The sequence below is a fragment of the Passer domesticus genome, chromosome 9 (genome assembly GCF_036417665.1).
Source record: "Passer domesticus isolate bPasDom1 chromosome 9, bPasDom1.hap1, whole genome shotgun sequence".
Lineage (NCBI taxonomy): Eukaryota > Metazoa > Chordata > Aves > Passeriformes > Passeridae > Passer > Passer domesticus.
This window is the reverse complement of record NC_087482.1, coordinates 38,004,328-38,031,112: the sequence shown is the minus strand read 5'-3', so window position 1 is coordinate 38,031,112 and position 26,785 is coordinate 38,004,328.

Below are 26,785 nucleotides of genomic sequence, written 5' to 3'. Positions count from 1 at the left end.
AATTCACTGCTCCCCATGGGCAGGCAGGAGTTCATCCATCTCCAGGAGAGCAGGGCCCCATCACGTGTATCAGTGACTTGGGAAGACAAACACCATCACTCCAAACATCTCCTCTGCCTCCTTCTTCCCCCCACTTTATATATTGAGCAGGAATATGCTGCTGTATGTCTCTGTATGTGGTCTGGAATATCCCTTTGGCCAGTTGGTCACCTGTCCTGGCTGTGCCTCCTCCTAACCTCTCACACTCCCCATTTCCTTGCCAGCATGGCAGTATGGAAAGGAAAAAAGGCCTCAGCTATGTGTAAGCCCTGCTCAGCAGGAGCAAAAAGCACCTCTGTTACCATCATCACCGTGTTCAGCACAAATCCAAAACACAGCCCCACAGTCACTGGGAAGAAACATAACCCTACCCCAGCCATCACCAGCATAATATTATTTAACTTCAATCTCTACAATAAAAGTGAGTCAAAACCATCTGAAGCATTAGAGAAAGTAATTTATGGGGCAGAAAGTAAAAATTCAGAGAAGAAACAATACTGGAGAAATCTTGCTGTTCTGGCATGGGTGAGCTGGTTCTGACAAACAGGCACCTGCTGCTGATGAACCCTTCATATGCAACAGTCACACTCTGCCTCTGATCAGTAATGAAAGCACAAATTCTACCCTCAGACTGAATCAGAAAGAAGCTACATGACAAGCAGTTATCCTCCAGGTTCACAAAATTACACAAAAGGTCACATCTACCCCGGCCATTCTTCATTTCAGTGTCACCCACACAGCCATGTGTTCACAGGAGATTTATACACCAGTTAAGCAACTGCTGCTCATTCTGGATGCAGGACCATGCCCAGACTAGCTACTGCAGTATAGCTGTATGCATTGGGAATGATACTATGATTTCTCTGGATATTGTCCACATTTATGGAGCCTTATTTATTGATCCAGCAAAGGTTTCTGATACAGTTGACCGCACATTTTTGTTACAGCAATTTAAGCATGACACAGATTTTACTGTAGCTTGGTTTAGCAGCAATATAATTGGTCACTGGGTATTATGGGGAAGCTGGCATTGCAACAGCTCTGCTGTGTCTGTGCAACAAAGGAAGGACATTCCATTCCCCCAGACTGTTGGCCTAGCACCTTCTCCAAGTGTGGCACATTCACTCTCCACAACTTACAGGAGCCCACTGAAAAGTCTGTGACAAACACTCAGTTTTCTTCTTCAATGGAAGCTGTCCACATCTGGCAGCCTGGACAAATCAAGAGACAGCAATTTTAAATACCCTCTCTGCTCCTCAGAAGAGCAATGTCAGAACTCGGAAGCCCCCAGCATCATCTTCCAGGCTTTTCCCAAATTCCGCAATTTAGTATTTAGTATCACTTTCTCTAACCCTCATCCTAGCAGATGTCCAATTCTTGGGCTTGTAGAAGGGTGTGTAAAATCCCTTACAAGCTGCAGTAAGTGATTTCACTTCACCTGACAGCAGTTTATTTTAATAAGTATGCTGTTTTCCAAAAAGTACAAATGCAAAGATAAATAGTTAATTATGTGAAAAGAAGTGCTTCCTGCTTTATTTGCTGTGCTTCTCATGTACTTCACAAAGCACAGAAATACACAGGAGAATCTCAGCTACAGGAAGTGGTGTGACATGAATTTGGAGGAACAGGGAAGTTCTGGTCTCAGAACAGCCTGAGAGGTCTGGCAGGATGAAGGCAGAGGGGAGAAGCAACAGCAGGACCAGCACAACTCCAGCATCCAGAGAAGCAATAAATTGCTGGCATCATAAAACACCAGAAGTTTAACTGAAGAACAGGGTTTGAAGCCACTACTCAGCCTGGAAGTGGGAGATCAGGGGCAAATCCAGGAATGTCCCTGGGCAGGTCCTTTAGCCACAAAGCACAGCAAGCAACAGCGGCCTTGATTTCCCTCAGTACTCAGCTCAACTTTAGAACAATTATTGTAATCAGATCTTTCATTTCAGGGGCTGATCATCTCCCAGAGCTAACAAAGATTTTGTTTTCCTCTCAGTTGAGCAGATGTACTTGAGTTCTTAAGGTTTCTCCACCTCCAGCCCCAAAGCACCAGAGCACTCACATGCTCATGGGTGCTGCAGGCACAGGGGAGAGGCATATCCTTGGTTTTCTGCCTGTGACACATCTGCTTTTTCCAAAGGCTAAATACTTCATTCTGACTAAAAGCACTGGGTTAACAGTGCAGGCATCTGTGAGTGTAATTATCTCTGTTACACAAAATTTACTTAATATTTAAGATGATAGTGTGTCCTCATGTCACCTTTATGATGACAGTATCTTAAGTACACATAGCTGATTCCTCTTGATGTTCAGCAGGAAATATCACATCATCTCTAAACTGAGCAATTAATTCACTTTTTCTTACAGAGTATAAAATAAATTGAACATTGAATGATATATAGCACCTAAGATTATGGATCAGATTGCCTTTCTCAAAATTCCTTAGCAGAAGCAATGAATTGTCCAAAGAACCAATCATTGGAGGGAGGAAAGCAGAAAACTTTCCTCCACAAAGCCAAGGATATAGGGAGATGCTCTCCTATCCCAGTGGATGCTGGCATCCACAGCATTGTCCTTGATAGAACTTCAGACACGTGTGCAATATGTGTTAAGTGTTACAAAATTAGCACATACAGCCAGGAACTCTCACAGCCTCACTTGTGTTGTTTGCCCCATGGAAACAGCTGCTTAAATCACCTCATACCCTGAAGGAAACTCTAGTGTTTCCACTCTATAGAATCCTTTCTTTCTATTCCAGCTCATCTCAGGTGATATTTCCATACCTTACAGCAAAGCTGATCTCTCTTTCACATTCTGATTAAAGGTACTGGAGTGAATTCCCTGTACACTTACACACAAAATGGCTTAGGTCCCATTCCAAATTATATGCACTTACTGAAATGGGATCCAAAAATGGATAGAACTTGAGATCACACATTTATATTAATTTTAATGTTCTCAAGATTAGTCAGAATTTTTTAAGCAAATCATTCATTTACTTGAATCTCTGTTTCACATTAGAGAGGACGGTTGTACTGAGATTTTAAATCAATTTTGGAGTCCTTTTCTACTGAGGATTAAGCTTGATGATTAAAGGGACTTCATGTTAATTTCAATAAAATTTTGCTTCCTCTTTCATTTACTATTTCATCAATTCAGTAAGAGAATTTTGCAGTCCCAGAACTCATCTCTTGAGGTCTAACACAACAGTTTCTTGGTAGGCTGTTCTTTCTCCCTTTTCCACTGACTGTGATAGAGCCTAACAATAGTCTCTCTCCCCTTTGACACTGACCTGCTGGAAGACTCCTAATGTTCTCCTCACACCCCACTGTTCTAACTAAATGCATTTTGACAAAAGATCAAAAAGGTGAATGACCAGCACATCCCTGTGGCTGCTCTTGGTTACCCCCATAAGTTGTAAAGAGAACAAATACAAATCGGTCTGTGTGCAAAAAGCCAAGAATAATACACTCACAAGGCAGCACTTCTGGTGCCCTTAGAAAGCCTCCCTCCCAATTATGAAAATCCCAGAAACCACTAAACAACATGAGACCAACAAACCAACAGAAAATTTCAGCCCCATCTAGAGTCAGTTTTACAGAAACCCCTAAAGCCTCAGCCTAAAAACCACACAAGAAAGTGCAGGAAAAGGCTCCAGGTTCATCAAACCCATTCTCTATCCCAAAGCAGAAACATGCCTAGCTGTTCCTCTGAAGTATTTGCCTGTTCAACAACTCTGCCCCCTCTGTCCAGGTCTGCACAGCTGGAAAAGACCCACACTGGCATCATCAGGAGTTGCCTGGGAAGGAACAGTCCTCCAGCATACACATCTCCAACACTCCACCCCAGGGGTTGTGGCCTCAAATGGGACCTCTGTTTCATATTCTTGTGCAATGAATCTAAACAAAATCAAAACAAGCAGTGTTTGCTTTTGACAGAACAGAGAAATTTTCTCTGCATTGTGGTAATAGTAATTTTCCACGAATTCTCTTAAAGATTAGATTTTTCTAATTGTAAGAGAAATATTCACAACCACACAAAATTTCATTTTATTTTTCCAATAAAAAAATAATCCCTTCAATAAACACTAATGGATTTTCAAATTCCAAAGCCTTTGTCACCATAAGATTCTTTTTTTCCAAATACACCTACCAAGTCCAATAAAATATTGTCCAATTCCAAACCTGATATCAGCTTTGCAGGCAAAGTACTCAAGGTCATCCCAGATGTCAAATAGCTCAACAAATGGTGAGGCTAGAAAACACACTCTCAGCTGCATGACCACCTCCACAGCACCTTGCTCCTGTGCCATCTTATCCCTCTCAGCTCTGTACTTGTATTAAGAAAAGCTACATAACTGACACCACCTACATACTGTCCATGGCTATTTTTAACACTTCAAATCTGTTGCAAGTCTCTCCCTTATCCCTTTTTAAAGTAAACCTATCAAAGAAGTAAGACTTTCTCTCTACAGAACAGGGATATTTTTTCCTCTCAAGGGACAGGATAAATTTAAGACCCAACACCTAATAACTGAGAAGAGATGGGAGAAGGAAATGCTCAGCAGTAAAAAGGGAAGAATTTCAACTTTTGCTCTGAAAAGCATACCATTTCCTTCTTCCCTAAGTGCTCCCAGTAAAAGTATACCTAGAAAAGAGATTTGAGATAATTTTAAAGGGTTTTATTCTCCACTGAGCCCTGTGCATTTGAACTCATGACGGCACTATGGAAAGATTGCAGTCATTCATTCTTCACCACACACATTTCAAATTCATCATCCAGGAGTGGTTTGCTCTTCCTGCTTCCAATGGAAACTACCAAGCAACATCTCCAATGCTTTTGCTCATAGGTTGAGGACCAGTTTTACCACTGTAAATAAATCTTTAGGTCTACTACCACAGCATGGATGTCTTAACAAATGTTTGTGCTAACGTTTCTCCCAAAATGTGGTTTTACTCCTATCTCAAACAAGACCACCTAGGCCTGTGTCTTGTTGTTCCTCAGGCTCTATCCAAATTTCACCACTCATTTCTCCTGTCAAGGGAGCAGCTCCCTCCAAGGCACTGGCATAGCTGCCCAGAGAAACTGTGGCCATCCCAGCCCTGGCAGTGTTCAAGGCCAGGCTGGATGGGGCTTTGAGCAAGTTTTTCTAGTGGAAGATCTGCCCTGCCCATGGCAGGGGCTTGGAAATAAGAGATCTTTAAGGCATCTCTCAAGTCAAACCATTGCGTGATTCCTCATCCTCACTCACAGCAAACAGGCAGAAGCTCCCAAGCATGAACAACCTCAGTGTGCCCCTACAAAATATTTCTCCTTAAAATTAAATCTGGAGTGTGCTGTGCTAATCTGCTACTTAGTCCTACTCTCCAATTCCCTCTCAGGCTAAAAAAGGGTACAGGAGCAGTGTTGCCCTGTCCTTTAGATAAGCAATGATTCCTGTATTGCTTTCAGCAGTTTGATTAACACAGCTGCTGCTCAGTACAGACTCCAGAGTTCCTTTTGGGAGACATTTAGGCAAAAGGTTTGATTGAGAAAGTCACAAGAATCAGCCTGGGTTTAAGAAAGTAGTTTAACACACCAATGTACTATTAAATGCACAGAAGCTTATGGCTTCCTTGCAGCTGTGAATGCAGAGCTGTTAGAGACCACCTTTAATATAACAAATATATAGAAATCCTTTGTGTTCATCTAGGGTTTTGAGCTGAGCCCAGGCTGCAGCCAACAGTATCTATTTCATGGTACAGAGTTCTCAAGATGCCTCTGAAGCTTTTATCAGATACTTCAGCACACAGGTATTGAGCACAGGTGACAAAACACAAGAGTGCTTCCACCTCTGTCTGCACTGCACAATGGAAGAAAAGAGGTTCTGTGTTCTGTGCCACTGCTGCCATCCAGAGCCAGTAGGAATGGCTGTTTTTTGGGAGTCTGACTCCAGTAGTAGGATATCTGCTAGAATTTCATGCTGCAGCATTGCTATGTTTTATTTGCTGCATTTGCAATGCCATCCTTCTTCCCCTTTAAACAAATTGACTGTTAGAGCACATCACAGAGTGAAAACAGCTCTGAGAATGCTGGCACTTTGAATGTTCTGCTGGAGTATGGGAAATTTGTATCTTTTGATGGAACAAAGTCAGTGGCTTTACTTTGCTGTCGCATTTTGTTAAGCTTGTGTCCAGTTTCATTTACATGGCTGTTAACATCCCTTTTTCCTTGCTTAGAAACACTGAGGCCAATAACACAGAGCTCACACTGGAAATGGAAATACAAGAATGCATCTCTCTATTTATACACTCACAGCCTTAATGTCAGAGCCAGGGGCAGCAAGAAGAAAGATACCTGTGCATCTTACTTATGACAGCCAGGTAAAGTCTCAAATTCAGGAATTTGATGCCCAAAATATACATGATTAGTTTTCTAATTAAACAAAGCTGTATTTGCTGTGTGCTGAGAGCTTTTTTTCTTGTTGTTCTTCAGACTGTTGTAGCAATGTGAAAAGGGGGAGGCAAACATCCTGCATCTTACTGCTAGATGCTTTTACACGAGTCTGTCCACTACAGTATATTCTCTTCTACTTTCCCAATTAAGACAGCTTCACAGCAAGCTCTTTGGCATAACATTTTCTGCCAGCTAATGCCAGAAGTACGCAGTATGTTACAGTTTTACATGTTGGATTTAGTTCCCAAAGGTGTCAAAGCTATACTTGTGACAAGAGTGGACATTGGTCTTGGCATTTGTCAAGCTGAGCATGTAGCAGAGGATGGTCATGAAATAAACCAGCCCCTTCAGGCTAACCCTGCACCAGGTAGAAAAGGGGAAAGGCAAGGGATGTCTAGATTTAAACACAACAGAAAGGTCTTTCCATATAGGCTATGATGCATGAACATGCAAGGTAACATGCAAGGGGTGCTGGACTGCATATACCAGGTGGTGCCACAGAGGTTACTCAAACCCAGCAGCACCTGACATAACCCAGGACATTCCTTGGGAGCAGGAGCTCATTTCAGCTACACAGACTCTCAACAGCACTGTCCTGCATCAGCATCCCATTAAAAGGACCAGGAGCATTTAAAGACATATTAATTATTGATAAGGTGGGTAGGATTCAGCCTATAATGGCTTCAGAAAAGTGAAGTGGTTCTAGGCAGCAGGGGGACTGTTCCATCAAACTGCTGAATGCAGTGAAGGCATTTGCTCACTTCCACAAAATGACTGCCTGTCTCAGTCAATTTAGACTCATTTGACAGTGTTCTTGGTAAAATCAAATATTTCTAAATTTGGAAATTCAACAGGGAATCTCTTTGTCTGAAACTTGAGAACATTGGCATCTTCTAGACAAGTTACTACTAGCACTGCAATTCAAATTTTATTTATTTTTATATTTCAGTACTAATAATTGTGAAAAATGCATCAAGCCAATTTAACAACAGAGCCATTTTTGGTATAATTTCCAAGGACTTTGCCTTATGACACACTTAGTGAAACAAATCTTATGCTCTGAAGATGAATATTTAATTTGCTTTTTTAAACCATGTTATACCCTGTGTTCTACATAAGAAACAGGCAGGGTACGTGCCTGTGCCTTAATCAAAACCAACACCATTTCATTAAGACTCACATTCCCTTTGAGAAGAAAGGTGTTAGGCTGGGATTCAGCAGGTGGCACTGTTACACATAATTTAACACTTTTACAGGCTAGACATACTTTTTGATATGGAGATGGATTATGCCTTTGTTAGATTTTCCAGAGAAGTTCCTTTCTGGGGAGCAGGGGAAAAGAAAGGACAGGTCTTCCAAAGTGTAGGAGGCTCTCTCTCCACTTTAATCTCTCTCACAGGAGTCAGCAGTTGAAACAGAAGTCAAGGTGTACATTGGAAATTCTGGGAGACATGAGGCATTTAACTTTGAGACCATTTTTTCTTCCAGGAACCAGTTGAACATTTAAATAAATTTCACATCACTTTGAAGAGAACCATCATCCATATGACTCTGCTTTTAACAGGGAGTCAACTCACACAAATTCCTGAGGTGCAAAACCTTTACATTGAGAATGCTCACAATATTTAGTGGCAGTTATATTAAAAAAAAATAGTACCTAATACTTTTTCTTACACTGAATGTTATTTTATTGTACTGAAATTGGTCCTCCCCTCAGTGCAAGCTCCCCAGGTCTACTGGGGTTACCAGGAGAAGAAATCTGGGTACAATACTTCAATTTCACTTTCTTTTCCTGTTGTTAGTCTCTGGGTTAAGTGCAGCCCAGGTCCTTGGCTTGGTGGCCTCTAGCATAACTATTCCCACCACTAGAAGCTCCCAGATGAGAGGCACTGACTTGTAGTTCCACACCAAGGAAGAGTTAAACATAGAGAAGCCTTCCAGCAGTCAGGAAAACAAATTTGCTGCTGTTTTGGCATATCCATCACTCCCTAGCCTACTCTTTAAGATCACCAACCATCTCCCAGCAATGTGCACTGCAGTTATGAATTTGTCTTGATGGCAGAAAGCTTTTCTCTAGGCTCCACACTTGTTTTCCTAGATGTTCCTCACTCACCCACTGTCACACACGACAGAATTAGTTACTGGCCTGCTCCCCCTCCACTTCCCACAACACAGCAGGGTCCACCTCTGACTGCCCATCAACTCTTCACAATAAGTTTTGAAATGGGGCTTCAGTTTCAAAGAATTGGTTCTTTATCACATTTGGTAGTATTGCAAGGAATGAGCTTTTCAATTGTTGCCTTTTCCTGCACAGCCAATGATGGCAGCTAATGCTTTTGAATAATCTAGTCTTGTGTTATTTCTTTTGTCTGGGTTTTTTTCTATCTACTTGCATGGAACTCACCAAACATGAAACAACGCACTTTTTTCCTGGTGATTTTTTGAGGAGTTTTTGTTGGTTGGGTTTTTTTTAAATCATATCATTTAAACCTATTTGTACCAACATCAAAAGCTTTGAACTTTTATCTAGGAGGTTGAGCTGAGCAAATAACAGATATTGCTGCCTGAGCTTTTGGGAAAAAGCAAGGATGTGGAAGCATCAGGAAAGATTTATGAGAGAGGAGTTCAGTCTCTTTTGAGGCAAATCTATACTGAGATTACAACAGCTTTTAAAACAGATGTTTGAGCCAGGAAACCACAGGTGGGAAGAGTCAGATGGCATCTTCTTAGAAAGACTAAAGGACTCTGGAGAGAAGATCTATAAGAGGCAGACTAGTATCCATTACAAACTCTGAAGCCAGCAGCCTTACTGGCAGATGACACGTAGGGGAAAAAAAATGGGAAAGATGTAAAAAAATAAAGGAAATTATCAGATCATTCTATTCTATTTGTGAGCATGCTAATTTCTTTGTCAAGGTGGTGGTCAAACACTGGGACAGGTGTCCAAGAAAGATGGTTGAAGCCTGTCAGTGTTTAAGGAGCATTTGGACAATGGCCTCAGGAAACATGCTTTAACTTTTGGTCAGACAAGTTATCCCTTGAGTGGGAATGATTTAAATATAATTTGTTCCTGGATACTAGACAAGGAGACTGTACTTCCAAAGACATGCTGCTGCTTTGAATTAGCATTTGCCTTTGAACTCATGTCCATTTGTAAAGTTAAGGCTTTGGCACCAAGAAGAGCATCAATGCTGTGCAAAAGCTGCCTATTTGGGAATGAATTTTTCAGTGACCTTCACAGGACATCGCCAATTTCCATGCCTGCAAGTTATTCTGATAGGAAACTAATATATGCAATTTGAAGACAATGCATAAGCTGAGGGAACCAGCAGAGAAAAAACTCAGAGACCAGTATCAGATGGGCTCAAAGAGACTTTTAATATGGCAGGACACGCTGGGCTATTCTCTCTGTAAAACAATACCATCTGCCTTCCCCCTTTAAAAATTAAAATTCAAACAGAAGCATAATTCTGACTGTTTCAGCCTTTATCAAACTCAACTGTTCAGCACAGCATTAAATAGTATGAAATAAGGACTCTTGGAGGACTGTGCATACTGCATGAAAGCATTCATTAAGTCTAAGTTATGGTTACTTCTGCTGTCAAGTCAACAATGCACAATCAGTGGTGGCTAAAATTTTAGGCTGGTATGTTAGACTAACAAATAGCTTTTGAGTCATATAAATTCTGCTTCCTGCTAATGAGGACAAATTATATGTCACCACAGAATTAATTTCTTTCTTCGCACTAAACAAAATAACAGGAAGAAACTTCTTACAGATACAACTTTGAAAAAACTTGCGATTTTTTGCCAGAAGCAGCACTTCTGTTTTCAGCATAAGTGCATACAAAGGGAAAAGCATTTGGATTCAGACTTTTAAGAAAAAGAACAGAAAATAAATTGAAAGTTACACATATACATCATTCTGCAAGTGCCCCATGGTGTCAAAAATATTCAGATTCACATGAAAATGAAGGATCTCTGAATTTCAGGCCGTACTGAATCCAAACACAAACTTTATGACCAGGACCACCATTAGTTAGGATGGCACCCTACAGTATCACAGACCACCAACCTGAGCTACTACATTTTATTGAACACTCTTCCAAAAGTTCACAGGCTGCTCCTTGCTGGCCTACCAAATGCCATCTCAGAGTCATTCAAATCAGCACTAAAAAACAAGGTCCCCATCTCATTTCTCTCTGACTGTATCACCACCATTTCCTATAAACTACTTGGCATAAAGCACAAAACCTTGCCATAGACCTATTGAATAGTTTGGGTTGAAAGGGATCTCAGAGATCATTTATCTAGAAAACATTAGGTATATGGTATTTAGAGTAGGATTTGGAAATAACACCACCATGGATCACATTAAGAGCATATAACCCCTCATGGAGGACAAAGCTTATGCCTCAGGGTCAAAACAGGAATTAAAGAAGCATTTTACAATCACTGTACTTCTTCAAGATCACTAAAACAAAAAATTACATGTTTTGCAGTCCAGGCCATGCAGCTGAATCAAGATAAAATGGCCCATAGCTCTGTAGAGCTCTCTTCATCCAGTGGGCAAAGAGCCCCAGAAAGCAAGTGCTGTACAGGAGCTACAAGGTGCACAAACTGAACTTGTGTCAAAGAAAAGGACTGTTTTTTCCATATATACAATGGCAAAGCCTGCTAGAGATGGTTCAGAAGAAAACACAAAGTCTAAACCTACCTTAACCTTGTGTTGCACTGGAACAAAGGAGAAAGCTTGCACAAAGCAACCCAACAGCAATAGCTTCAAATTTCATCCTGAGGCACAAAAAACCCACTTCCTCCCAAATCCCAAGACACCCAGAGGCATTTAGTTGGTACCTGCTCCTCAGCCCAGGTGCTCCTGGGAAGTGCAATTCAAGGCAGTTTAATGACAAAACCTGTGCATCTGAGGGAATTACAGACTGTGATTCCACAGAATTGTGTATTTGCATGAAAGAGAAATCAGCAACCCCTTGATTATAGAAGAGTAAACCAATTGTTTTCAGGTGAAAAGACCTAAATCTATGGGTCAGTGCAAGAGGTTAAATTTTTTCTACAAAGCCACGTTAACAGCATCTCAGTTAAGGGAGTAGAAATAGAGTTATCCTAGGAAAACATTCCATAAACATTGATGTACTCATTGTTATATTTGATAAGAAGTTCTAAAAGCTTAAATATTTTCTATGAAGTCTGCTAATATTTTTAACTAAAAGAGATCTTTTTAACCAATTTTTTCCTTTCTCCAGGAGTAAGCCTGCCAGTCACAATTGATTCCTGCTTTCCCAGTACCTCACAAGGATGTCATCCCTTTCTTTTTAAACCAAATCCTTTCTAGCATTTCAGAAGACAGAAATAAAATCATCTGCTCTCAGTTTTAGCTACAATCGTTCTGAATAATTTATACGTAGGAAGAGAAGGAGAAGAGATGTACAGCATATGACTGATCACATTAGTGTAGAACAGCCTGATAAACTGTTTTCCAGAGGAATGTCAGTCTAGTTGCATCTTTGTAAATGATATACTGAAAACTGAACAAGAAGCCACTTCCAAAATGTAAATATTCCTAATGAAATCATTGCATATAAGAGTAGCTTCCCCCATCTCATTGCATACATCTTTTTTTATAAAGGCAGATAATTATTTGACTATCAAAATCCTACTAGATTAAGAGAAGGTACACTGAGGTATAGGCCTGAGAAGCAGGAATTCAGGTCTCATCTATCCATTAACTGTTCTTTCAGAGGCAGTGGTGGATGGAGGATCTTGCTGAAAGGCAGAAGGCAAGTTCTGTTCCCAGCTCTGCCAAGTGATCCCAGACAAGACACTTGTCCTCTTACAATACTATGGTCTTCACAGTATAGCAATAGACTTCTGTGACTTCTTTCTTTTAAGGTCTACAAGACATAAAAATCTGCAAAGTCTAATGAGATCAAAAAATAAAAGGAACCTTGGCGCTTGTTCTAACGTGAAAGAATTAGTGAATTGCCCAAATAATTAGCTATAATTACACACTCCAGTTAGAAAAACACACAAACTCTAACAAACAAAACCCACAACTCTCAGTCCAATTGGTCTACTTCCATGTGCATTTGTAGGCTGGCATTCACATTAGAACTAGAAATTTTCCAGTATATGCCAAATAAAGGCCTTACTGGGAGGTGAGTAGGTCCCTGGGTATGGGAATAGTCCTTTGCTCTTCCAGCACAGCCATACAGAATTAATGAAATGGAACATTTAGAGTTTAACAGGCTCAGCAGATGATGCAAATTTCACCCTTCGTCTCTCCACAGTATTCCCTGATTGTATCATTAGCAGAACAGCTCCCACCAGGAAAGAAGAAAAAGTGGGTGTGAGTGAAAAAGACTTTATGTACTATACATATACAGAAAAGTACACAGGAAGAAGCTGGTCTGAAAAAAAATAGTCAAATTACTGAAACAAGACAAGGAGAACACAAGCAGAACCATTTCATCCATTGCTGTGTGACCCTCTGCTCCCTAAAAGGATGAATTTTGATGGTGATTGCTGTGTAGATGGTGGGAACATATTTACATACTTAAAACTCCCTTTCTACCATTGGGTCAGACTCCTGAGAGAGGAAATAGCACAAGAGCCACTTGACCAATTCTGTGGAAGGTTAAAGTATTGGCTTTTAAATTTAGACCAAAGTGACTGCTCCTCCTTTTCCGGCTCTCTATTCTGAAGCTGCTTGCTGAGAAGTGACAGCTTCCTCACCTCATCCTGGGCCCCACTTACAAAGTGGATTCTGGCAGGGAAAAAAAGAGGTGTTCTGCTCCAATTTGGACAAGGCTGCTGTGTGCTGGTAGCCCAGCACAGCCAACAAAGCAGACTGTATCAGTGCCACAGCTTAGCCAGTCCCTCCTTAGCACACTGACCATGGAAAAGAGGGCAACATTCTGCTTTCTCTTGTAATAGAGAAAAACAAGTTAAACTTAATAAATCACCAGTAAAAGTGCTTCTCAAATTGATATTCAACTTTTGAGAAGCATTTTACATCCAAGGAGGTATTTTCCAATCATCTCTGATACTTCTTATTTTCCAGGTATCCTAGACACTGCCATGAGGAAGCAGGAAATTGATTGAGGCCTCAAGATTTAATGTATTCACTGAACCTTGGTCTACTAACAGCTCATATTCATCTCAATAACAATTGAATCAGCAGGTCACACCATGCCACCAGGATAATTACAGACAGAATGTATGAGATTTTTTTAATCCACTATTTTTTGTGTAGCTTTAGTTTATATCAAGCATGAATGACAAGGAAGGTCCAAAAGGTTAAAGCAAATGCTTAGCACAAAAATCAGACAGCTGTGATATTCAGAGCCTAACCTGCTATGTTTAGGAAGGTAAAACACAGTTATTTTCACTTGGAAGATTGTTTCTTCAAAGGGTTTGGGTTTGGGGTTTTTTTTCCTAAATAACATTTGGCCTTATTCACATCTGAATTTAAATGCACTTCATTACAATTTATAGTGAAACTCAGAGTGCAAATATGCATTTAAAAGTATTTATAAAAGCAATCACTTCTACACTCCGTAATTTCCACACTTAAATTTGGATCTTATTTCTTCACATTTTGTTAGTTACACAGTAATTTCTGCTCATCCAAGAATGCACTGCTCAGATGTAATATCGCGCTTTCAGCATGGCCCTGCTTTTTACCCAATTTTTCACAGCTAAATTCACTGGAGTAGAAGAAGGTCAATAAGCAACTCTCTCAAGAGTCTTAATATATAATCCAATTATTTTATGCATTTTTTTAACTTGACAATGTGAAGGGTTGATAAATTGAGAGTTAGGCAGACACAGTGGAAACAGATGTTGGAGGCAAACTCTTCTGGCTCCCTGGTCTCTGGGTCCTGGCCATCAGCCAGATTATGAGACTCCTGCTCATCCATACCGAGAACACTTCATTTAGAAAGCACTTACACCCACGAACTGTATCTCAAGGCTAATGACTCTCCAGGCTAATGTCAGACTTGGGTACCTACACGATTCTGCTGAATTGTGACCAGCACCAGCTTTGTGGAGCTGCAGGTAAATTCTGACATTTCCATTGTGAGTGTTGGGAGCATACAGGTGGAAGAGATGATGCTACCAGGGCACTAGGAGCAGACATAGACTTCTAATATTTCCAGGTACTCCTAGGTATCACAGAAAAAGAATTTATCCCTGAAACAAAGTTTAATATTGGAGACTTCAATGTAGGCAGGCAAAATAGTGCTTAGCAACGGGCCAGATGACCAAAGGTATATCCTACAAGAATGTGAATGCTGCCAACAAAGAAGCTGGTAAATCCTCTTGGAATGACCAAGGAATGTGTTACTGGTGTGTTGAAGGCAGGTGTAGCAAATGGGACAGTATGGGAGGGATTTGGAGATGGACTCAAAGACAGAAGTCACTTGTAATTGCTTCAGATTAGACGACAGCAATGGCTGTTTCCATCTGAGAACTTTGCACATTCCCATGCCAGTGGAATAAGGGCTGTATAATAAGATGGGATCTATGGTGGTCTGACTGCCATAAAAAAAGTAAATAAGCCTATTACAAACAATATCTCATAAATAATTATTGTATACATAAAAATAGAGCAGCAAGGTTAATGACTGGGCAATTCAAATTCTTTTGAATGACTGAAAGAAAAATTTAAAAATACATTTAATACTGATAAATTATTTTCAGATAGGGAAATGTCAGGCCATTATGCTGCAACTTGCTGTTTGAAAAATTCAGGATGCAAATGTGGTTAACTTGGTATCAATAGCCTGGCACAGTTAATCACTGCCAAAGTAACTGAAGTGTTATTGAAATTACCATAATAACACTTAGGACTCACAGTTAGGCATTACAAGTCCTGTATATTAAGAAGACAGAACAGAAAGACAGTACTTGCTGTGAGCAGCTTAAAAACTGGTTTTTCATATGAGACAACAAAAGAATGGATACAAACAAGCAGGAGAAAACACACACTGGCAATGCATAAAGCTCATAGCAGAATGCCCTGCAGAGATGCCCCAAGTTTGTTGCTACGTTCACACCAGAAAATAGCAAAATGTAAATGAGGTCCTACTGCTTGAGCACCTGCAATAATCTACACTTGTGCAGGCTAAATCGTGTTTTGGTCAGTAGAAGCCAAGGCTCCAGCAGAAGGTAACAGCTCCCATTCCCTGCAGGAAGAGAGGACCTCACTCACAAAGTGAAATTCAGCTGAACTGCTGCCAGCAGTTCAAACTCAGCCCACCTTCCTTTGATACAAATGCTGCAATTGCTAGCACATGCCCTTGGCTGCCACCAGTAAATGAGTTGAATCATTATAATTTGTTGCCATAATTTTTTTTTCTATGATATTTTAAACAGTTTCAATCCTAAAAGTTGTCCATTCCCTCCTTATATCGTAATTTTGGGATGTCTGCTCTAAAATTATCATGTGATGGAGCACTACGGTGTGTGTTGGTGATTAAAGATAAACAAACTCCATGTATGGTTCAAAAGTTCAGCTCCAATTTGAAGGCTCTGGAATAGAAAGCAATAAAAGAGGAGAGAAAATGAAGGGAGAAAATATAGGATAAAAAATGCAGTTGAGAGGAGGAAGCAGAAAGTTGAAAATAAGCATAGAGGCAATTTAATTACTATATACAGCACACTTGTCAAATGCTACATTTCTCTGCTTTAACACCTGATCTACAGAGAAAAGCTGTTTGCTGCTCCTTCAGAGGCAGTTTGGTTTTGCTTTATTGATTCAGCAGATACCATTGAATCCTCTGCTCTTGACCTCTGCCAAATGTAGCCCAGAGAATTTCACCAGTGGATTACTGCATGGAGCTCAATAACATCTTGTTGAACAGGGGCACAGCTTTTAGGAAGACATCTGTTCCTGACTGGATCCATAGGTGAGTTGTTTCAATTATTAATTTCCCTTGCTTTAAAAAAAAATTACTTTATTTCCCATTTGAATTTGCCAACCTTTGTTCTAACAGTCACAGGTTTGTACCCTGATGACAGCTCATCTATCAGTTCAGCATTAGACAATTCATATGTGCCAACAATCCTGTCTTTGGAAGGACTTTCCTTTAGAGGGAGCAAGAAAAACAACCTTTAATAAAAACTCCTCAGCAAGAAAAACAGCCTTTAATAAAATTTCCTCTGTAACTAAAGAGTGAATCAGAAACTCCAGGGAGAAACGATGCAGAGATCAATCAGTAATGGCTCTAGAAGCTAGAGTGACAAGCTTGAATGTTACAGCCTGAAAGCCTGCTGCTGATGCAAAACTAGAACACCCTCTCAATGATTTTTTTAATGACTCAGTTGTTCACACTGAACTCTGCAAATCATCTCTAAAATGGAATGATATTTTGGTGCCCAAAATTTGTCTATCTTTATCGCCCAGATGGAGGCACTGTAGCAAAAAGTTACCATAGTTACATCTTAAAGACAGCAAAAGGAGGTTTCAGAGTTGAGCACTGTTGCTGCTTTTAACTCCTCTCCAATATTTGTTGCTACTCACAAATACCCAAATATCACCACATCAACACCAGCTGCCCAAAGCAGAGAAGTGCCAGGACCAGGGAAGGTTCTATTTCCCTGTAGCACCAGTGAATGCAACTCAGCTGGCTGAGGAAATCAGATGTGTGATCCTGGTGTAGGGTTAGCCCAGCAATGGCAAAAGGGCTTGGCCAAGGAACACGATATTGCCACGGCTGGCTTTGCAGAACATGCAGTTTTGACTGAAATGCACAGTCTTCAGGGACACAAATGACTGTTTCATGTATATACATGTTCTGCCAAAATCCAAAGAGGGAAGAGAACAGGGAACTAACCAGAAAATAAATTTTAAAAATAAAAATCACGATTTTTATAAGTAGTATTAACTATTCAGGCACACACTAATACTGGCCAGATAGAGATTTGTATTAAAGCAGCAGAATCTTGCCTATATCCTCTAGTATCTCTCCATCTAGATTTTCCCAGGTTTCTGTTAGCATGTGTTCTATGTACTTACCTAACCCAAAAGCTGAAATCCATGCACCCATCAATTTACTCATTTGCAAGCTCTACATTATTTTTCTCCTTCTATTACTGTATATAGACACACACATATGCAAACATAGCTACACCCAGTATGCATCTGTGTAGGTGCTAGTTTAGTTGTAGTCAACACAGCACTTACATTTCACCACAAAATAATTATTTCTTACATTATGTATCTTACACACATTCCTTTATCTTCTCTCCATTTGAGTTATTTCAAGTCCTTTTTTTCTGGCTACCATTGTTTTATGTTATATAGGTGGATGTGTGAGGCAAACCAGAAGACTGGAATTGTATCACCATCTGACCCAATGTCAACCAATACTTCCTACATATTCCCCAATTCTGACATACTCAATCTGAGAGATGTAAATGCACTCATGAGATGGAACAACACTCTGACCTTGCACGGAGAGCAGACACAGAAGAAGTGATTTTCAGCCAAAACAGTTTGCTTTTTGCTCTGTGTATCAGGCATGAAATTAAAAATCATCAGAGCCATGTCTTAGTAACTAAGTTTAAGTTTTCTTGCATGCATCTACAACTTTGTCTATGAGAGACCAGCAGGTAGATCAGTGAGCACTGGAAGGGTTTGAATCAATATATGCTTTTGACTGACAGGTGCTCAACCACTGTGAAGGAAACTTCCCTGTCAGTCCTCGAGTCACTCTGGCCACATTCACACCACCTGGGCTGGGACTGAGGCCCCTTAAGAGCTACAAACCCTACAGTCACATAGTCAGACAGAGTTGAACAGAAAGTTTCGTTTTCTGCTCAACCCAGGGTTTCCCGTAGCAGAGCCTCAGATGTCTCAAATTTAAAATAATTTAATCATGCTGCAACAACAAAATAACACCTTGAGCTGAAGGTGGATGCCTCCATGGAGGGACCATGAACAAACGAAGCCATAGATTTTATACTCTTACAGTCTGAGCACACAAAAGTCTGGGGTCACCAGCCCCTGTCGTGTCTCTGAGTGTGCAATCACAGTTGCCAGCCTCTTGCCTGGGGCTCAATCTGCAGCTGCACACCGAGCTACCTGCATGGAATGTACTCCTCAACACCACACAGTACAAAATTACTCCACCAAGAGCCTCCTGGCTGCTGCACCAAAGCTGCACTATGCAGCTATCCAGGTTAGTGTGGAAAAACAAAATGGGAAAGTCCAATGTCAAAAACTGTGAATAGCCAATTACTGCTCTCTCTTCCCTAGAAATCCTCTCCAGAAGGTTTGGTAGACCACACAGGACATGTCCTGGATGGCAAGCAGACTGTTGACTGTCCCTGTGGGGGACACAAAGCAGGAAGAATGGCCATCAAACAGCAATTCAGCTTTTGCTCAGAGCACTCACCCCATTGTGCATGCTCACAAAAGTAGTTGCATTACTATGAATTCTTTAACAATCACAAAAATTATCATTATGAAAAAAGAAGTACAGGAATAGGCTGTCCTGCTGCAATGCCTCCTGATTACAGCTACCACAAGGCATGTAAAGTTCTCTAGAAGGCCACTCCAGTTAATAAATTGGAGAAAATGCAGCAACATTTTTTTGTCTCTGCATTGTAACCACAGATCTTGTAATTAGAGAAAGACAGGAAAAGTTTCAGTGCCGTAAGACTTTCTTAGCTGCTTGAGAGCAGTTTCCTGGTGGAATAAGCACAGAGGTCTGGGTGGCAGGAATATCTTTATGCCCTTTTTGAAAGTCTTCAGCCAGAACCATTTGCCTCCCCACAACAGCTAAGAGTGTCGTGTTACTGTCCTTTAGTTCCAGCTCTACACCCCCTTATTTCAGCCTCATCTATCCCTATTTCTATGGCTGGTACTTTAGTAAGAATTGAACCTACTCACACTTTTCTGATGTTAACTTTAATTTCAGTTTCTGCAGAACAGGTGTCATGAGGAATTAGTACCACTGCATTTAGCAATTCAATTAATGAAAGTATATTAAAATTATAGTGGTAATGAGTAAAAAACTATTTGAACCGTTAGCACTGTCAGAACTCCCAAATTTCAGTAAAAATATGCAACTCTAATGAATTAATGTTAACTCTCAAGCCTGAGAACAAAATCTGAACTCCTTTCCATCCAATCACATCTCTACTCTTGGCCTAATGAGTTATTAATAATTTCTCTGCTGGTGATGAGGGCTATTTTGCAATTTTATTTCATCAATTTCTAGTAGAGCAAAGAGGACATGTAGTTTGGTTCCATTTTTCATCTCTAAAGACACGCGTAAATTTGAGTTTCTGACATTTAAATAAATCATTTTCTCCTATAGAAATGACAATAAACAAAAGTCAAACTTATTGATCTTCATCACGCATTCGCCACACTGAAACACAGAATTGGCATCCAGAACCTGAGTGTATAATAGATATTTTTTAGCATTATAATTGTGGAGCTAAGCCTGAATTTTGACAGCAAAAAAGCATATGTCACTGCTGCCTGTCAGCATATGTGGACAGCTTGAATAAAGCTCTAGAGGTGTCAGCTGCTCTCCTCTTCTCCCTGACAGCCAGGTAGACCCCACAGCTCTGCAGCTGTAGCATATGTCAATTAGCCAACATTCAAATGCAAATTTTTTCTTGTGAGACTTGCCCTGCCCCAGCAAGATGTGACATGACTTCCTGCCAGACCCACTTGTACTCATTTCAGCTTTCCCTCTTTCAGAGAAAAAGGCTTGAAACAACTTGAGAATGAGTTGAGAGGCAGTGGAGCAGGCAGGGAGATTGCTGATAAAGCAATCTGCAAATGATCACATGTAAGAAAAGGGAGATTTTACACTGGATTGCTCAAAGAGCAGAATTATAGGAGAAGAATTATGAAGTTCTTCTGCAAACCATTACAGGCAACCCAATCTGAAAAAATAATGACTGACAGATACAATCCTTTACACATTTAATGTCACCTATTATATTCAAATATAGGACTGTAGATGTGCAGGCTTTGGTGACACCACAAAAAGAGTGAAAATGACAACATACCTTGCTAAGAGTACAATTTAAGGGAGTGAAACATTCTGGAATTACTAATATCTAAGGTAGGATTGAATGTTGAACAAAGTGATTCAATTTTGCCAGAGACCTTCACTGAACATAGCAGTCACACATGAATGGATTACAGGAGCTGATAAATTTATGTATTCATTTCAAGATTTTAAAAATATAAATTAAAAATACTTTGAATAAAAATGTAAAATTACATCCCATTACAAAGCCCTAGTAGTGATAAATTAAAGTGGTGGAAAGTGTGTTTTTGAATATTTCTCCACACCCTCACACTCTTTGGACTATGTAGGGCAAAAAATATCTATTTTCTATCTATTTAACTTAAAAATCAATAGAAAAAAAAAAGTGGCCAGTATTTAAAGAAATAATTCTAATTAAAGCTCAGCATTTCCAGAGTACAGAAAATGTTTCACATACAATCAGCTACATTCATTTCAGTAGGAAATTTCCCACTGGTAGTTATGGAAGCAAGACTGGATCCTGAATTACAGAGAATATTTGCATTCTTCATTTTAGTAATTGCTCAAAGTTTTGTTTGATTAAGTGGCCACAAAGAGCCACGAGAATGTGGTGACCAAAGACCCATGCCAGGGAGGACTGGCACAGACACAGGCGACTGCCATTCCTGTCACACACAGCCAGCAAAGCTGACAACTATGTCAGGCTCCCTCCTCTTCCCCTCAAAAGCTATAAAATCTTCTTAAATACCCAAGAAGTATTGGCTAGTAAGCCAAGGCAGCTGAATAAATGATAGCTGGAACCAAGTTTTTAGCTACATAAAACAGCTGTCATGAGTCAAAGTCAAGATGTGTTGGGGCAAGACTCCCCCAGAGGGGCAGAGCTTTGTGCAGGGAAGGAAGAAAAGCCCAGAGAACTGCATGGGCACTGTGTGCAACAGCATTCCTGAGCTGGGGGACTGATTCATGCACGTGTCAATTAGCAGACTAAAATGAGAACAAAGCTTTGCCCACCATCAGAGGCATTGTCCTTTCACAGGGCTTATGTTCTGTAAATACTGTGGACCCTCAGTGAGATTTCCAGGACACTATTTTCCTCAAAACTGTTCATATCTTCACCTAGGTACCACCCAGCAATTAATTTTCTGAAGCAGTTTTATAACGACAGTGCCATGACCTTACTCCAATGAAATTAATTCTATAGCCCTTTTTAACCTAATCCAACAAAAACCTACTCATCTCAACATAGACTCATGAATCTTTTTAATATATACATTTATACTAGTACAATTAGTGTTATTAATATAAATGAAATGAGAACCCTAACATTATTTTACACAGAGTATGATAGAATTATTAATGCCAGTGAGTATTAGGACAGTATTGAATATTAAATATACTGTAGGTCATAGGTGTTTTTAAAGACCTGATCAGAGAAAATTGGTTCACTTTAAAAAATGTAGGTTCTTTTTCTTTCATTTCATATAAGTGATGTTTTATCTACACAAGTTAAACACATACATGGAGAATGATTTACACAATATCCCAATGTTAAATCCCTCCAGTGAAAATTAAAATCCTTAACAGCAGATATAAATTTCATTTCCTTAACCTACTTCTGTACCTGCATGTCTTCACTCAGGCACTACCTTTTCTGATGGGAACTAGTGTGTATTTTTCTTACTGTAAGAGACCTCCAGCAGAACATCAGTTTCATTAGAAACATGAAAGTATAAGAAAGATCTGCTTTGTTCTGTATTTAATACCTACTCAATTAACAGAATGTTTAATTATTTTTCAGCTGTATCCCTCTTGTCTGGAGAAGCTTCACTCAACTTTTCCAGGGTCTCCAAACCACATGTCTACAAAAGACAAATTATTTTTATCTGGATTTTTTTTCCCTTATATTTAAGGGACAACCATGCCTTCTTCACCTGTCCTCCAATCACCTTTCTTCATGTAGACCCTTCCTTTCCCAAAACAGCAGCTGAGAGCCACCTCCTTCAATAGCAACAAGAGCAGCAGGTCACCAGCAATGAGGAAAGATGGACCTTCTTTATAGAAGAGGGTATTACAGAATAATATCCTCATCTTTACATTTCAGCAAGCACAAGTGCAAATCATTTTCCAAAAAGTAGAAAATCATCATTTATTCTAAACAAAAATTTGAGAAGTATAAAATCATTAACTTTATGCAGCTTGAGAAGTTCAGAGTATTCTGTCTGGCAAAAAAAGTCTGAAACTAGACACTAAATGTTATTAAAAATCTATTTTCATTTCATGTTCATTCCCAAAATAATGATGGATTTCTTTTAATGGGTATCCAGATAAATTATCACACTAGGAGATATACTGCATTTTCTGTATAAGATAAATGCTGAAGTCTTCATTTAAACCAAGTGCAGACCCTAACTATAGAATCACCACCAGAGCTTCTGGAAATCCATATGGACATCTTTTCTGGTGTGGAAAGACACACACTATTACACTAAAATCAGCAAGGCCAAGAAAGTGTTTCTGCATTTGAAACAGTTTTCTGCACAAAGTGTGACATCTTTGTAAGAGATATGCATAGAATAGACCTTAATCTTAAAGCTTTTGCTGAGAGAAATGAAGTTTAAGGAGTACGATTTCGTTAAACCAAAAAGCAAGTGCAAATATCTAATAAGTGATATACCAGAGGTGCATGAACAGGATAAAGGTTGCCTTATCAAGTATTGTAGAAAATTATATTTATACTAGGGACAGATACCTCAGAGGAAAAAAAAAAAAAGAAAGAAAAAAAAAGGGAGCATTTGATTTCATGAGTAGAAAACATTCATCTGACAGATTAATTATTTTTGAAGCAACAGCAGCAATGAACTGATTAATACATGAAGCTCTCTATCTCCATGCTCATATAACCATCACATTAAATAAATTCCATTTCCCTGAAAATATTCTGACTTACTGAAAGGTCTTTATGCACTTATAAATGTGTCAACAAGCGACAAGGAGGTAATAGTTTCCAGGAGGTACTACTGCAATGTATATTTGATAATGAAATTTGCTGGGTAAATTAGCCAAAGAAAAAGTATAAAGGTCTAATGGGCTTAGTCTACCATTCAATGAAGCACACACTGCTGGCTGTAGCAAAGATGTGATGGATGCTTTCTGCCATGGAGTATCACAACCAGCCAGGACAGAGATTAATTTATCTGTTTGCAAGGGAGATATTTTTACAAATAAATTTGGCCATGAGAACAAAGTCTTTTCTTTGACAAACCAATCCCCATTACCATATACTTATCAGTTTACCCAAAAAAAATCTGTCTTTTGTCTAGATCTCTGCAATTTGCCCACTCCAGGAATCCTGCAGTGGATATACACTGAGGGTCACTGGTCACTTAAATCATAAGGTGTCATTGCTGTTCTGATCCCTAAACAGATTGTTCAAGTTAGAAAGTGATAAACAGCAAACCAGCAGGTCCATTCTGAACATTTGGATGCTTTCAATTTGTACTTAAATTAATATTTTTAGATTTGCAATATAAGGTGAAGATTCAGTGACTTCAGGGAGCTGTTCAGAGAGCACACACTGGGAATTGTATGCCCCAAAAAATTAATGTAAATCAAACTCAAAGCTTCTACTCTACCAAAATAATTTAAAATCACTCTTGTTAATAGTTGATTAGCCATACCAGCTAAACAGGGCAATGAGTGCTACTTATTACACTGGAGAGAAGAGCTGCCTGAAAGCAGAAATCAAAATCTCAAAGCTTTAAAGATGCAGAGCACTGGGGAAGCCATTTGACTAGTACTCAGTCATACACTCAGATTATATGATGAGTGGCTTATAAGAAAGGATTCAAGTGTCAGAAATGTGTCCTCTGCTATCATGGAATGCAATTCAACATATATATCACTTTTGTCACTTCAGCTCATTGTCTAAGAAAAGGAAAAACCTAGTGGGATGTAGTAAAATGGCAATGGTATATTTATGTAAATGCATCCTTCTCATAAAGCTTCTCATCAAACAAGATGAATTACAGTTCATCCCCAACTTGAGACAAATTATAAAATATCAGAATATATTACAGTTGTGCAAGTATTATCACCCAGAAGAACCCAATCTAAAGGGACGATGTAATGCAGTGGGGAGCTCTGGGACAGAATTTCCTTAAGTAAATACTTCCCATATTTCTGTAGAGAAAAAATTCACATTGCAGATTTCTATATTCATATAGAATCATGAAAAAAAAATTAAAACTATACTGGTATGTTAATGGATGAGGTCTTCAATATAGGAGCCAGATTTACATTTTTTCTTATGAAATGCAACAAGTCCTTTCACATTTTTTCTGAAGTGAAGAGAATTAATGCTCATTTCTGGAAGTGTGAGAAATTGTTTTATCTGTAAATATAATATCTTTACAGATTCTAGTGTGAAATTAATACATCACTACTACATTAAATGTGTAATTCATGTACTGATAGCCAGTCAGATGTAGCAGCCATGAAAACAGAGGCTTCTGCAAATCATCAGCATACAAATGTCAGCAACAATCCTCTAAAAGTGGACTATTGCGGGAGGAGTTGGGTTTAAGTACCAAATTTTCACTGCCTGTTACCTTTGCAAGTTAAGATTCAAAATGGAAATTATACTTAGAAAAAAAGATGGGGTTTTTTTGTTGTTTTTGTGTGTGTTTTTGTGTGTGTTTGTTTGTTTAAAATCATTATGTATAAGTAGGAAGAGAATTAGTTGTTTTAGACTCTAGAAGACAAACACCAATGCACAATGAATATAATTATGGCACAAGCTCTAGGAGAATAGCAGGGGCGTACATTGAAACAATGATGTAGCTTGTAAGTGTTGCTGAGAGCAGGATTTGGGAAATACAGTGAACAAATCAGGAGCTAGTGACACAGAAAGCAGGCAGACCTTCACAAACTCCCATTTAGTTTGAGTCCTTCTCTCTTATGGACCAGAGTGTGAAGGATCCTCCCCAGCACATCCAGAAGGTCACAGATCTCTGATAAAGTCACCATGAGCAGATTGCAGGGGACACCATGGAACGTATAACATGTACCACAGAAGTGAATAAAAGAAACATATAAAGTTGTGGATTTGCTTGTCAGTAACTTAAACAATGAAAAGGCAAATATCCTGAATAAAAAATTTATATACCAAGAAACAAAAAAATATCCCAAAGAAGCCAGAATCTGTACAACATATTTACTGAGAGAAAGAACTGACTGGATTTGAGAGTGTGCATAATAGGCACTCAGTGTCTGATGCAGTGGATATCACAGCCACGGAGTGAAAATGAAGGAACAAAATGCCATGCATCTGCCATGGCTGCAGTGCCAGAGTACAGGAATCACAGCAGGAAACCCAGTGCAAAATGCCTCATTTTTGTATCTCTTTACAGAGACCTTTCTCATTTAAGTCAGTGCCAATGCCCCCCACACAACCAGAATATGGCCCGAAAGACAGTTGACTTTGTTGCCTGAACCTCAGAGTATTCCCCCAAAGCATTCCTACTCATCCTTATGGGAAAATGCTAACAGGATTTGCAGGACCTCGCAGAGAAGCCACAGGAGACAGAAGTCTCATTCTTCTCTCAATCACCCACGGCTACACAAAAAGATCCCTCTCCCCACTGAGCCTGATCCCGCTTTGCTCGCCAGCTGCCATTCATTGTTCTAATGGCTTCGAGCAGCCCTAAAGCCCATTAGCCACTCACTGGCAAGAAACTGAACATTTCCAAAGCACCCCGAGTGTGCTGCAGCCCCAAGATGTCAGTACAACCTCTACAGACACTGGCAGAGAAATGAGGGGAGGAGACCTTTCACCAGAAGTGCAGAAGCTGGTAGAAGCTTCAGGGTACTCATGGCATAAAAGACGGACATTAAGTCACCTTCATATGGAGCCACAAATGAGGGTCTGGCTCTTTGCACGGGACTAAAACATGAAAAGAATCTTTTAGAAGGATACAAGAGCAAAGAAACATTTTGTACTGGCTAGCTCTGCTCTCCCTGCTGTGATCTCCACACATTGGCATGCTGGCCTTGACAGATGCAAAGAATTTTTTTGCTCCTTCACTCTCATTTTGCAGTGGTGGCACAACTACAAGAAGCATAGTGAATCCATTAATCAATTACTCTCAAATATCCAACTTCTCCTCAGTCCAAAGAGATGTCCCACAAACTTATCACTGCATGTCTCAGGGTGCCTTTGTGAAAAAAGTTCTTTAGTTTGTTTTACTTATATTAAATAAAGAATTAGCAGAAGAAGCTAT